At 46.1% G+C, this 12,356-nt stretch overlaps 1 long non-coding RNA gene across 1 annotated transcript; it reads right to left on the minus strand.

Moving 5' to 3' along the window:
• Positions 1-10,125: 10,125 nt before the first annotated feature.
• Positions 10,126-11,695, minus strand: LOC143484018 (uncharacterized). The gene is made up of 3 exons (XR_013122523.1): positions 11,597-11,695; positions 10,405-11,513; positions 10,126-10,265 (listed from the first exon to the last, which is right to left on the minus strand). It is a non-coding gene; the product is annotated as an uncharacterized LOC143484018 (long non-coding RNA).
• Between the last annotated feature and the right edge of the window lie 661 nt (positions 11,696-12,356).

Consider the following 12,356-nt stretch of genomic DNA (forward strand, 5'->3'; position numbering starts at 1 on the left):
TAGTAACAAAGTAGAACTACTTCATTACTGTACTTAAGTACTAAAATGCTGTATCTGTATTTTACTGGAGTATTATTTTTTTCTTCTACTTCCACTTTTACTTCACTACATATTTTCCATTAGTTTAATACTTTTACTCTGATACAAGGCTGGACTGGGACAAATGCCCTGGCATTTTTGGTTTAGACTGGCCCCTCATTGTCATTTATGTATGTGGGGTACGACAACAAAAAAAAATAATTAAAAAAATTACTAAAGCGGACCACGAAGAGAAAGGGTGGGGCCGCTTTCGTCCTATATCCAGATTACCAGTCCAGCCCTGCTCCGATACATTTTTTACATGCTGTATAGTTACTCGTTACAATTATAAACATGTTAGCTAGGAATTAAACCCATATTATCAACACTGCCAGAGCGGTAGATGGTGCTGTCACCAGGTCAAGCGATCAGGCTGTCTCATGAGAAAACTGCTCATTCTCCGGTCACGTCCCATCTCTGCTGCTGCCTTCACTGAACACGTGAGCTTTGTAAGCTAGGTATACATGATGCATCGTGACTTGCGCAAGGGTCAGCGCGGCAAAAATGATGCAATCATGGTGGCTCCGCACAAGGTCGTGCACCACTCAATTTTTGTGCGTGCAATTCATGCACTTGTATGACACTTTAAAGGTCCATTTGCAGTATTTTCCAGCACCTTCAGCCTAATTTACATATTTATACAAATACACATATACTTGAAATTATTCGAAATAATTCGCTTTTTATCACAATAAAAGAGATGGTATTATAGGATTATAGGTTATAAATTTGTACAGACCTCAGTTCTGTAGCCCAGTGCTGGGAAAACAGATTCACAACACAAGGGTGTCAGGAAAGAGTTACAAAGTTTAATGATAATACATGTAGCTAAATACAGAACGAAGAAGATGTGTCTTAACACAATTGGGTAAGAATAACAAATATATTATTTTTATCTATACAAAAAACATTAAAAAAACAAAAAACATTCAAACATGTATGATTGGTGTTCTCCTTATCAGGAGAGGAGGCACAGCAGACTGGATCTAGGAGTAGTGGAAAAGTACAGAGAGGAAGACAGAGAGAGAGACAGACAGAGGGAGAGAGAGAGAGAGAGAGAGAGAGAGAGAGGGGTTCTAACTGAGGAGCAGACACACAGATAAGGGAGTGAATTGAATGTCAGAGTGTTCTGTCTGAGGATCACAGACATTAATTCTCTTACAGTATCGTGTTTGGTAAGAGCAGAAGAATAAGTGTATTACATAAACTTGTTGGTGTTTTAATGTAGGCTACTTAAATTGGCTTTCCACACCTCCAACATCGAGGGATCGTGGCGGTGAGGGTAAGTAGACCACCCCTGGCCCTACCTAGAGACAATGTTTTCGTTTACCGGAGTGAAAGAAAATTCTTATAGGATGAAGTGCCTACTCCTAAAAAGTGGGAAATATTGGCCTTCAAAAATTCACCTTCGAACTTGAAGAAACACATCAAGGTAAGTTACAAATATAACACACAGAAGACACACCAGCTTGAGCTATCAGTAAGCACCAGAGGTGGGGACTCGAGTCACATGACTTGGACTCGAGTCAGACTCGAGTCATTAATATTAAGACTTTTGACTTGACTTGAAAAAATATTCAGAGACTTAGACTTGACTTGGACTTTTACACCAATAATTTGGGACTTGAATTGGACTTGAACCTGTTTACTTGCAAAGACTTGATTTTTTTTTTACCCCAAATCTAAATTTTAAAACGCATATTAATATTTATAAAGTGCGCCCCATTAATTTCATTTCCGTCCTTCTGACGCAGACCAGTCCTCTGCTTTTCCACACTCTGTACGTGTGTGTGTGCATGAGCTGCGAACGTAAATTTTTACCGGGCGGAGTGTAAAATGGACACAAATTAAGTATTATATCGCGATCGATCGATCGCCAGTGGTTGGTGCCAGAGCGAACTAGTAACTCATTGAATCATTGATGTGGATCAGAGGTAAATAAACTAGATTTTTTTCCGGCGTGAGAAATCGGATGTGTGGCGTGAGAGCGTGTGAAGACGGTCAAATGCGTGTGTCTCAAGCTCAATGCGTGAGAGTTGGCAACCCTGGGTTCTCTGAACTCAGGGAAGAGAGCCTCTCTCTGTCACCATCATAATATCCAGTTCTATCTCAGCATGGATTGTGTATTTGAAGACATCTACGTCGAGAAAAAAATATATTGACAAAAGTGGAGCGAGTTTTCAGCTATGGGGACATCATTCATCGTGCACAAATGACATACAGACTTTTGGCCAGCAAATGCAATGCAGAATAGTTTACTGAAATGTCTAAAGTTGCAGATTCCTGTTAATTGTTCAGTTCTTATATTTGTTTGTCTTGTGTCACTCACACATGGACACACATGTTCTCCAAGAAACCAGATAAGAGAAGAGAGGGAAAATGCTGTTATGGTTCTTTGTATTGTACTGTGAAAATATCAGCACTTTTTTATTTGAACATGGAGTTCTACTTATGACTTTTTCACAGAATATTTATTTCTGGAAAATTGTAGTTTAAAGTATGAATATTTTTGCAGCTAAGTTTAACAAATTGAACTGTGCAATAAAGAGGTGTAATTTAAATTTTTTTTTATACTTCGTGTTTTCAGTTGCACATGTTTTATCAAGATTTGAGGAGAATACAGATTAAAAAAAGAACGCATGTCTATTATTTACATTAAAAATATACCTGCAACATTGGTAAAAAAAAAAAAAAAAGACTCGAAAGGACTTGAAATTCCAAGTTTCAGACTTGGGACTTGACTTGACTATTGCCTGTCTTGACTCGAGACTTGACTTGACTTGAGTGTCTTTGCTTGAGACTTGACTCGGGACTTGAGGTATAAAGACTTGGACTTACTTGAGACTTGCAAAACACTGACTTGGTCCCACCTCTGGTAAGCACTAGTTAGGTTAGCGGTCTTAGCTAGCTAACTAATCTAATTATGTTCATGACGTGCTGCAGTATTCACTTAACATTAGCTAGCAATCATAAAGGCTATGTCACGCTAAATTGTGTTTTAGCAACAGTAAGCTGTAACGTGGGGTTGAAGGCAGCAGGAGGCAGAGGTTGAGAATCGAGGGTTTTATTCTCCATTACAAAACAGAAGAACTCAGGCCACTAGGCAGTACAAAACAGCAGGTTTAACGAAAGTAAGAAAGGCAGGAACGAAGTGTAGAGCAGAGACCAGCGAGGCGACGGGAGACTCTCACGTTGCAAGGCGAGGGGTGCAAGCAGTATGCGCAGCACTGGACGGCGCGACCTGTTGGAATATAAAGAGCCCGAGGCTGATTAGTAACAGGTGTCAATACTCGGGCGATTGGGAGCGAGGGTGTGACCGTGCGTGAGGAGGTGTGTGCAGCGTTAGAGTGGGCATGTGGGTAGAGGAAGGTGTGTGTGTGTGCGTCCTCTGGCGGCGTCTGGGCTGACCCACCGTAACAGAGCCCCCCCCCCCCCCCCCCCCCCCCCCCCCCAAGGACCCCTTCAGCCGAAGCTTCCTCGGACGACCCGGGCGGCGAGGAGCCGGACGACACGGATGCTCCCGATGGAAGGAGGCGATCAAGGAGGGGTTCAGCACCCGGGAAGCCGGAACCCACGACCGCTCCTCCAGACCGTAGCCCTCCCAGTCGACCAGGTACTGCAGGTTCGCCTTGAATCCAGCAGCCTCCGCACTATTTATGCAGGACCGTCACCCATCTGCAAGGGGGGGGGGCGGACTGGACCCAGCTTCTTCACTCAGAGGCCCCCTTCGGACCGGCTTTAGAGCTGAGACGTGGAAGGACCTCGAGATCCTGCGGTTCCCCGGCAGGCTCAACCGATCCGTCACCGGGTTAACGCGCTGCTGGATGACGTAGGGACCCGTGTAGCGGTCCGCCAGCTTACCCCTGGGTCCCAGCTGACCGTCGCCGGTAGACACCCACACCTTGTCACCCACCTCGTAGGCAGGAGCCTCACTCCTTCGGCGATCCGCCTTAGCCTTGAATCGCTTCACAGCCGCTCGCAGCTTGCTATGTGTGTCTGCCCACACACGGTCGCTTTGCCTACACCAGTCCTCCACCACGGGCTGGTCTGACACGGCAGGGTTCCAGGGATACAAGGGTGGCTGTTGTTGAGGGCTTTAAACTTCTACCTACCACTTTAGCCCAGCGTGTTCGTTTGATGGGAAGGAGATAGCAGGAACCACCATACCAAAAGTATAGCAATAACAAAAAGGCCTTTATTAAAACAGAGATATCTCTGGGGATCTCACATCCTAACACTTACATCAGAGAGACCCAACAAGTGTTTGTGCATGCCGTCTTTATATACGATTTCTCCGCCCCAAACGCTCAGATCTTCTTCTATACCTTACATGGTGTTGTTGTTCAAGCATACAATACTTCTCTTTCTTCTCTGCAATCCCAACATGGACATATGGTTCCTGTCTATGGACTGATAGGCCGGCAAGAGGCCACCATTCATGAAGATGCTGTAAATTCATATTTCCCCAACGTCGGCACAATCAGGCCTACGCCTTCTGCTTTTTAGATCTCACTCTACAGTGTCGTTTCACAACATCCTCTCCCAGGGTTCACAGCTCGGACACATCTTAAACAGTGGTTACATTTTACTTCTACATTAAACAGTGGTTACATTTCACTTCTGTATTATGTTAAAAGAATAAACAAAGCATGTGCTATTGCTAAGCAAAAAACCCAAAATCACAACACTGTCTACCTAGCACACACTCAAACGGCGTCTTTCCGGTGCTTGCCTGTACTAAGGAGTTTTGTGCGTACTCCGCCCAGGTGAGCAGAGAACACCAGGTATCGGGGTATTCGCTACAGAACGCCCTTAGGAATCTCCCCAGCTCTTAGCACGTTTAGCACGTTCCACCTGTCCGTTTGCTTGCGGGTGGTACCCGGATGTAAGGCTGACGGTGACACTGAGCTTCGCCAGGAACTCTCTCCACACCCTTGACGTGAACTGAGGACCTCTGTCGGAGACGATGTCCTCCGGTAAACCAAACTGGCGGAACACCTCTCTGAACAGTACCTCTGCCGTCTCCCAAGCCGTGGGCAACCCGGGCAGAGCTACAAACCGTACCATTTTGGAGAACCGGTCTATGATGGTGAGTATGACGGTTTTTCCCTCCGACGGAAATAGGTCTGTAACAAAATCGACAGCAATGTGAGTCCAGGGCTGGTTAGGCACAGAGAGGGGAAGCAGCTTACCTGCCGGAGGCGTGCGTGGCACCTTGCTTCGGGCACACTCCGGGCAGGAGGCGATGTGCTGCAAAACGTCTCTGTGCATCCCGGGCCACCAGTAGCGCGCTCCCAGCACCTGAGAAGTCCGAGTGGATCCGGGGTGACCTGTGCCCAGAGAGGTGTGTGCCCAGCTGATGAGAGGTGTGCACTGAGCCGGCGGAACAAACTTACGGTGAGGAGGGCACCGCGGATGGGGATTCGCGGCGCTGATGGCTCTGTCAATCTCTCAATCCACTGCGTTTAGGAAGCAGTCGGCCGAGAGGATCGGCTCCTCCTCCGTGGACTCCCGACTCTCTGGGAACGATTGGGAGAGGGCATCGTCCATTCTTGGCACCGGGGCGGTAGGTGACCTGGAAGCGAAACCTGGAGAAAAACAGAGACCAGCGTGCCTGCCGCGCGTTCATTCTCTTTGTCGTCTTGAGATACTCCAGGTTCTTGTGATCTGTGATGACAGTGAACGGGTGTTTCGCTCCCTCTAGCCAATGCCTCCACTCCTCTAAGGCTAACTTCATGGCTAGTAACTCGCGGTCACCTACCCCATAGTTCTGTTCTGCCAGGCTTAACTTCTTGGAGAAGAAGGCGAGTGGTTTGGGTGAACTGTGCTTCTTAAAGCGCTGCAATAGTACGGCTCCCACTCCCGCATCTGAGGCATCCACCTCCACTATGAATGGCTTACTCGGGTCAGGCTGGTGTAATACGGGAGCGGAAGCAAACGCTTTCTTCAACGTCTCGAACGCCTTCTCTGCCTCGGCAGACCACTGCAGCCTCTTGTATCCCCCGCATAGCAGATTGGTGAGAGGCTTTGCTATACGGCTGTATGAATGGATGAATCGCCTGTAGAAGTTCGCGAAGCCCAGGAAACGCTGGAGCTCGCGCCGTGTGTGAGGCGCCTTCCATCCCTTCAGAGCCTCCACCTTGCCAGGTTGCATGTGCACGGAGCCCGGCCTAATGATGTAGCCTAGGAAGCTCACCTCCGATGCGCAAGAGAGTGCCCAGGACAGCGCGTACGTCAGGCACATGTTGGTCCAGGGATGGCGAATAGATGAGGATGTCATCGATATAAGCGACGACGCATCTGTTCAGATACTCCCTAAGGACCTCGTTTATAAACGCCTGGAAAAACGACGGCGCCGAAGCCAAGCCGCACGAAGCCAAGCGAAGTCAAGACCAGGTATTCGTAGTGTCCCGTGGACGTACTAAACGCCGTTTTCCACTCATCCCCCTCACGGATGCGGATGAGGTTATAGGCGCTGCGTAGATCAAGCTTGGTGAATACCCTCGCTGCCCTCAACTGCTCCAGTGCCGATGGCATGAGCGGAAGCGGGTAGGAGTAATTCACCAGGATGGAATTGAGCCCTCGATAATCCACGCACGGCCTCAGCCCACCGTCCTTCTTCTTCACAAAGAAGACGCTGGCTGAGGCAGGCGAGGTGGACGGAGTGATGTAGCCCTGCGCCAAAGCCTCCTTGACGTACTGACCCATGACTTTCTCTTCCTCCTGAGAGAGTGGGTAGACTCTGCCCTTGGGTGTAGTGGTACCTTCCTTGAGGGTGATGGTGCAGTCCCACGGGCGATGTGGAGGAAGCTGAGCTGCTCTGGTGGCGCTGAACACCTCCGCCAGATGGCGGTATTGCCCAGGGATCGCTTGGAGGGAGGCTACCTTAGGGCTCTCTATACTAGTGGTCATGAGACGTGTGGGGGCGCGACGATGCGCACCTCTGGGTGAGGTGAACCACCGTAAAATACGTCCTGACGACCAACGAATGAGGGGATTGTGTAAACGCAACCACGGGAGACCTAGGGTGACTGGGTAGCGCAGGTTAGACAGCACGTGGAACGATATGTGTTCAGTATGACCTTGTATGGTGAGGCGGATGGGAGAGGTGCGATAACGTATGGTGCCCTCGCCCACCGGCCGGCCGTCCAGCGCCTGCACATGCCTCGGGATCTCCAACTCTCTCAAGGGAACCTGCAGTCGCTCCGCCAAACTCCGCTCCATTATGTTGCCCGACGCTCCGGAATCTACTAGGGCGAAAACCCCCACAGAGCAACCCTTATAAGAAACCGATGCAGAAATGGAGAGCAAACTGCCGGTCAAGGAATTACTCACCCGAGCTCTGCCACCGCCCGGGCGAGTGGTCTCTCTGGCTGCGGTCGTCTCTCCCAGCTGCATCGGCTCAGGGGCTTCTCGTTCCTTAGGCGCGGGTGCTGGGGGTGTGCTGGGCATGAAACCGGACACCGGACGCTTCTCCTGCAGCAAGCGGTCGTAGGTCACCGCCAGCCCAACCAGCTGATTAAAGGACTGGCCCTCCTGGCGGCACGCCAGCTCGGCCCGCAACTCCGGCTTAAGGCTGGCCACAAACACGTCCACTAGAGCAGCATCGCCCCATCCGGTGCTGGCAACCAGGGTCCGGAACTCTAGCGCGTATTCTGATACCGGCCACCCGCCCTGCCGCATCCTGAGGAGGCTCTGTCCACACGCCCTTCCCTGTCTTGGGTGGTGGAAAACCTCCTTGAGTTCGGCGATGAAACCGGCGTAGGTGGAAAGGAGTGGTGATTCGCTGTTCAGGAGCGCCGCTGCCCATTCCAACGCTTTGCCGGTCAAACGTGTGATCACGTACGCAACCCTCTTCGATTCGGACAGGTGAGAATGGTACTTGAAGTATAGCTCACACCAGAGGTGGGGACTCGAGTCACATGACTTGGACTCGAGTCAGATTCGAGTCATTAATATTAAGACTTTTGACTTTACTTGAAAAAATATTCAGAGACTTAGACTTGACTTGGACTTTTACACCAATAACTTGGGACTTGAATTGGACTTGAACCTGTTTACTTGCAAAGACTTGATTTTTTTTTACCCCAAATCTAAATTTTAAAACGCATATTAATATTTATAAAGTGCACCCCATTAATTTCATTTCCGTCCTTCTGACGCAGACCGGCGTTACACCAGATTCTGTGACCGTCGAGTTTTGTGACCACAGGGGGAGCTATTTCACAGTTTCTGTTCAGAGGCACAAACGCTTTACGAATGCTACGTAAACTACGCTGATGCACTTTCTTTACTCGTTTTGTTGGTGTCCACGAGCCAAAATATGACAGATGTTTATATTTACATTTATCATACATAAATGTAATTAATTTACATACATAAATAATTACCATCCCCTCACCATTGCAGCCAACAAAGAAATCATGAATGGGATGTACAGGTGAGCCTTTTTAACTGGGGTCACCAATTCTGACGGCAGCCATTAGAATATGTGACCCCACTGAATCTCCAGGTAACAATAGTAGCCTACACCGTGACCCCACAATAACAGAAAACAATGAAAAAATAACCCTAACCTTTTATTAGTCTATATTTAAACATTTTATCCAAATGTTTAGAATAACCATTCGTAATGACAGCATCTCGCTTACGATGAAGCTTGCTATTTTCGTGTGAAATGATGTAACGAAACATTCTTGTTTAAGTACATTTATGTAATTAAGAGAAGATAAAATGTAAATGATCTGTCATCTTTTGGCTGGCGGACACCAACAAAACGAGTAAAGAAACGCATCAGTGTAGCATTCGTAAAGCGTTGGTGCCTGTAAAAAAAAAAAAAGACTCGAAAGGACTTGAAATTCCAAGTTTCAGACTTGGGACTTGACTTGACGGTTGCTTGTCTTGACTCGAGACTTGACTTGAGTTGACTGTCTTTGCTTGAGACTTGACTCGGGACTTGAGGATAAAGACTTGGCCTTACTTGAGACTTGCAAAACACTGACTTGGTCCCACCTCTGTCTAATACTTTATACATGTCTGACAATTATCCAAGCAACCAATCCAAAAATGGGGCAAACCAGAATCATTCAATCACAAACCATAACAAATCGGTACACATGAATTCAATCAAATTTACAGAACACCCACAATATCACCACATCACACAAACACGCTATCTATCGCTCTCTCTCTCTCTCTTTCTTTCTCTCTAATCCCCCACATCTTTCCTATACTGCCTGGTCTATGCGGTTTTTATCCCACGTTGGGGTGCACATCACGACCAGTCCACCAATCGATGAGGAATCTGGGGGCAAGGCGTGGTGAAGTAGTAGTGATGAGAATGAGTGGCGGAATAAAAAAGACGATAGCGGAGCAGACGGAAAAAACAGAAACAGCAACAACAATATAAATAACAACACAAACCACGCAGGGCTGTAACAGTGCAATACCTCCATTTACATGCACAGGTATGGCTCGATGTCACTGCTATTTGACACAGGCTGTGATGATGTAAACAGAGCAGACTGACAGTCACAGTCCAATTAACAGTCCTATTAAAATGGTTTAACCAGTTAATCCAGGTTGATTTTAACTTGGGCTATTCAAGGTACAAGGATTCAGACAAATGAATGCTCAGATCAAGATGCTCACTCTCATGACGGTGCACATGATGTTCCTCATGACATTTTGTGACAGTGAAAGATTTTCTCATTTGTAGAGAGGACATGCTGATGTCTGAAGCTGCCCTGCTGTACATGATCAGTGGAGAATGGTGCTACACCACAGTCACATTTTCAGCTGTAGCTTCACTGTGTGAATATGACTTTCACTTTGGTTTTAGTACAGCTGCTTCACCAACTACAGTCACTGTGTCTGTCGAGCACAGTAATAAACAGCAGTGTCCTCTGCTGTCAGACTCTTGGCCTCTAAGAACTGCGTGCTTGTGGAGACGTCTTCAGACAAAATGAACTGTCCTCTCATGGAGTCGGCATACGTGGGCTCATCAGTACTGCCAGAGTTGACAAATCCAATCCACTCCAGTGCTCTCCCTGGTTTCTGCCGTATCCAGTGCATGAAGTATTCAGTCATGTCATATCCAGATATCTGGCAGGATATCTTCACACCCTGTCCAGGTCTCTTGACCTGAGATGGAGACTGCTCCATGCTGATTTCTTGACAATTAAGACCTATTAATACAAACGATACAACAGACAGCATAACAAATAAGGAAAAACACAGAAGGACAAGTCCCAGTAAAACTGACTTGGTTATACTAAATAATCTGCATATTCTAATTTTCTGAATAGTATTGTCATTAGTAATTACTTTGTATGGCCCACATGACGAAACAAAGAATGCTCACAAGCCCCATTTGCCCCATTTTAGTCTAAAGCTAAAGAGTAAGTCCTGTGCTATATATGCTGGTACAGCTTTATACAATGTATGACCATGTAAAGATGGAGGAGCCTGAATTTACATATTCCATGTAGAAACTTCCTGTTGTGCTTTTTGACATGCAAGTATGAGGCCAGTGTATTCACATCGTGGCAAAATATGGCTGAATATGTGTGTGATGTTTCTCTTTTTCATAACAAAAATGAATGTGAGTGAGCTGATCTGACGCTGGGGACATGCAGTGAATATGCTTCAGTGAGTAGTGTGGCAGGATTTTACATCTGTGAACATCTTTTTACCATAACCCATCACATTTGATTGCTTTACACATTAATACACTGCATTATCTTGAGTGACATGACATACAGCATCAAGTTTCCTACGTTTTACGCTTGTCTCTTGGAATGTATACAGTGGAATTTTCTTGGTGTTGTTGTAAACATCTGTCACACACACACACCAATTCTGTTATTAGATGCCTGCCTGACTCAGGCTAGCCAACATATAAGTTAACTGCTATACAGCTCAGTTTATGAGAACTTTTAAGTCGCCACAAAATATGGTAAAATATATTTTTAAAGAATATACTGCATACTACTAGGCTTTTCAGGATTCTTGACTACAGATAATACACTTTTGACTCTGACAAACTAAATGTCAAACAGTTGCCTCAGTAACTCCACTAGTTCATGGTTTAGTGGTTTTTGAACAGTTCATTGGCTTGTTGTGTCACAGTGACTCTCGTGCACAGTAATAAACAGCCGTGTCTTCAGTTTTCAGACTCTTCACCTGCAGGTACAGCATGTTTTTACTGGTGTCTTTAGTGATGGAGAACTGGCCCTGGAGAGACTGGGCAAATATAGTGCCTGTGCCACCATCAATGAGCCCAATCCATTCCAGTGCTTTTCCTGGTTTCTGACGGATCCAGTGCATCCAGTAGCTGCTCATTGAGAATCCCGACACAGTACAGGACAGAGTGGTGGACTCTCCTGGTCTCCCCACCACAGAGTCAGAGGAGGTCAACGACTGACCATAAACACCTGAAAAACAGAAAATTACAGATGTCAAAAGAAATGTAATATTAAAAGTGCTTGTTAAAATGTTATGATTAGAGGTTTCTCACATGAAGCAAAAGCAAGAAGAATTCCATACTGCAGCATATTCATCACTACAATCTCAATGTCTTCAGCGAGAGAAATCAGACATACCAGTGGTTCAGTAGGTAAAGCCATTTATATCTGTGTCCTAATGAGGGGGTGTGTGCTTAACCCTGACACAGGTCAAGAATACAAATTACTCATTATATATGTAAATTTGCATTGCACTGCACATTACAACTGCAGGTGTGTTGAGGATTTATATCTACAATGTCATTTAGAGGTCAAAACAAGGGAGAACCTTGGATGAAGGTAAATATTAATGAATCTCTTGAATTAATGTGTTATTGAATTTGTTATTGATATTTTCACCACTGTGGGAACACTGCAACATATTCAATAATTTGTTTTTCTACCATGAAACAGACAGGTCTCTGCAGATATTCAGTACCATCATTCCTCAGCATCTGATTGGACGGTTGAAAGTGCTCTGCCTGAACACTTTGTTCTGCAACTGAAACTTGTGACTTCAGTGAGTCCAGATTGGGAGCTCCACGCAGTTGCTTAGTGATCACCTAGCAGGGAATCTCATTTAGACCCTCCACATGTTTTCAAGATAATACTGCAGCCAAACTCAGAAATAATGTAGAATGTTTGAACATTTCTTATAACACAGAACATGATTTTGTTATTGTGTCTCTAAGACACTCTAAGTATGTGTCTTCACTCATCAGACTAGTCATGTGGATATTATATGCTCTTGTCTCTAGAGTTTGTGAACCTTCC

Source organism: Brachyhypopomus gauderio, chromosome 2 (assembly GCF_052324685.1).
Source record: "Brachyhypopomus gauderio isolate BG-103 chromosome 2, BGAUD_0.2, whole genome shotgun sequence".
In the NCBI taxonomy this organism is placed as follows: Eukaryota; Metazoa; Chordata; class Actinopteri; order Gymnotiformes; family Hypopomidae; genus Brachyhypopomus; species Brachyhypopomus gauderio.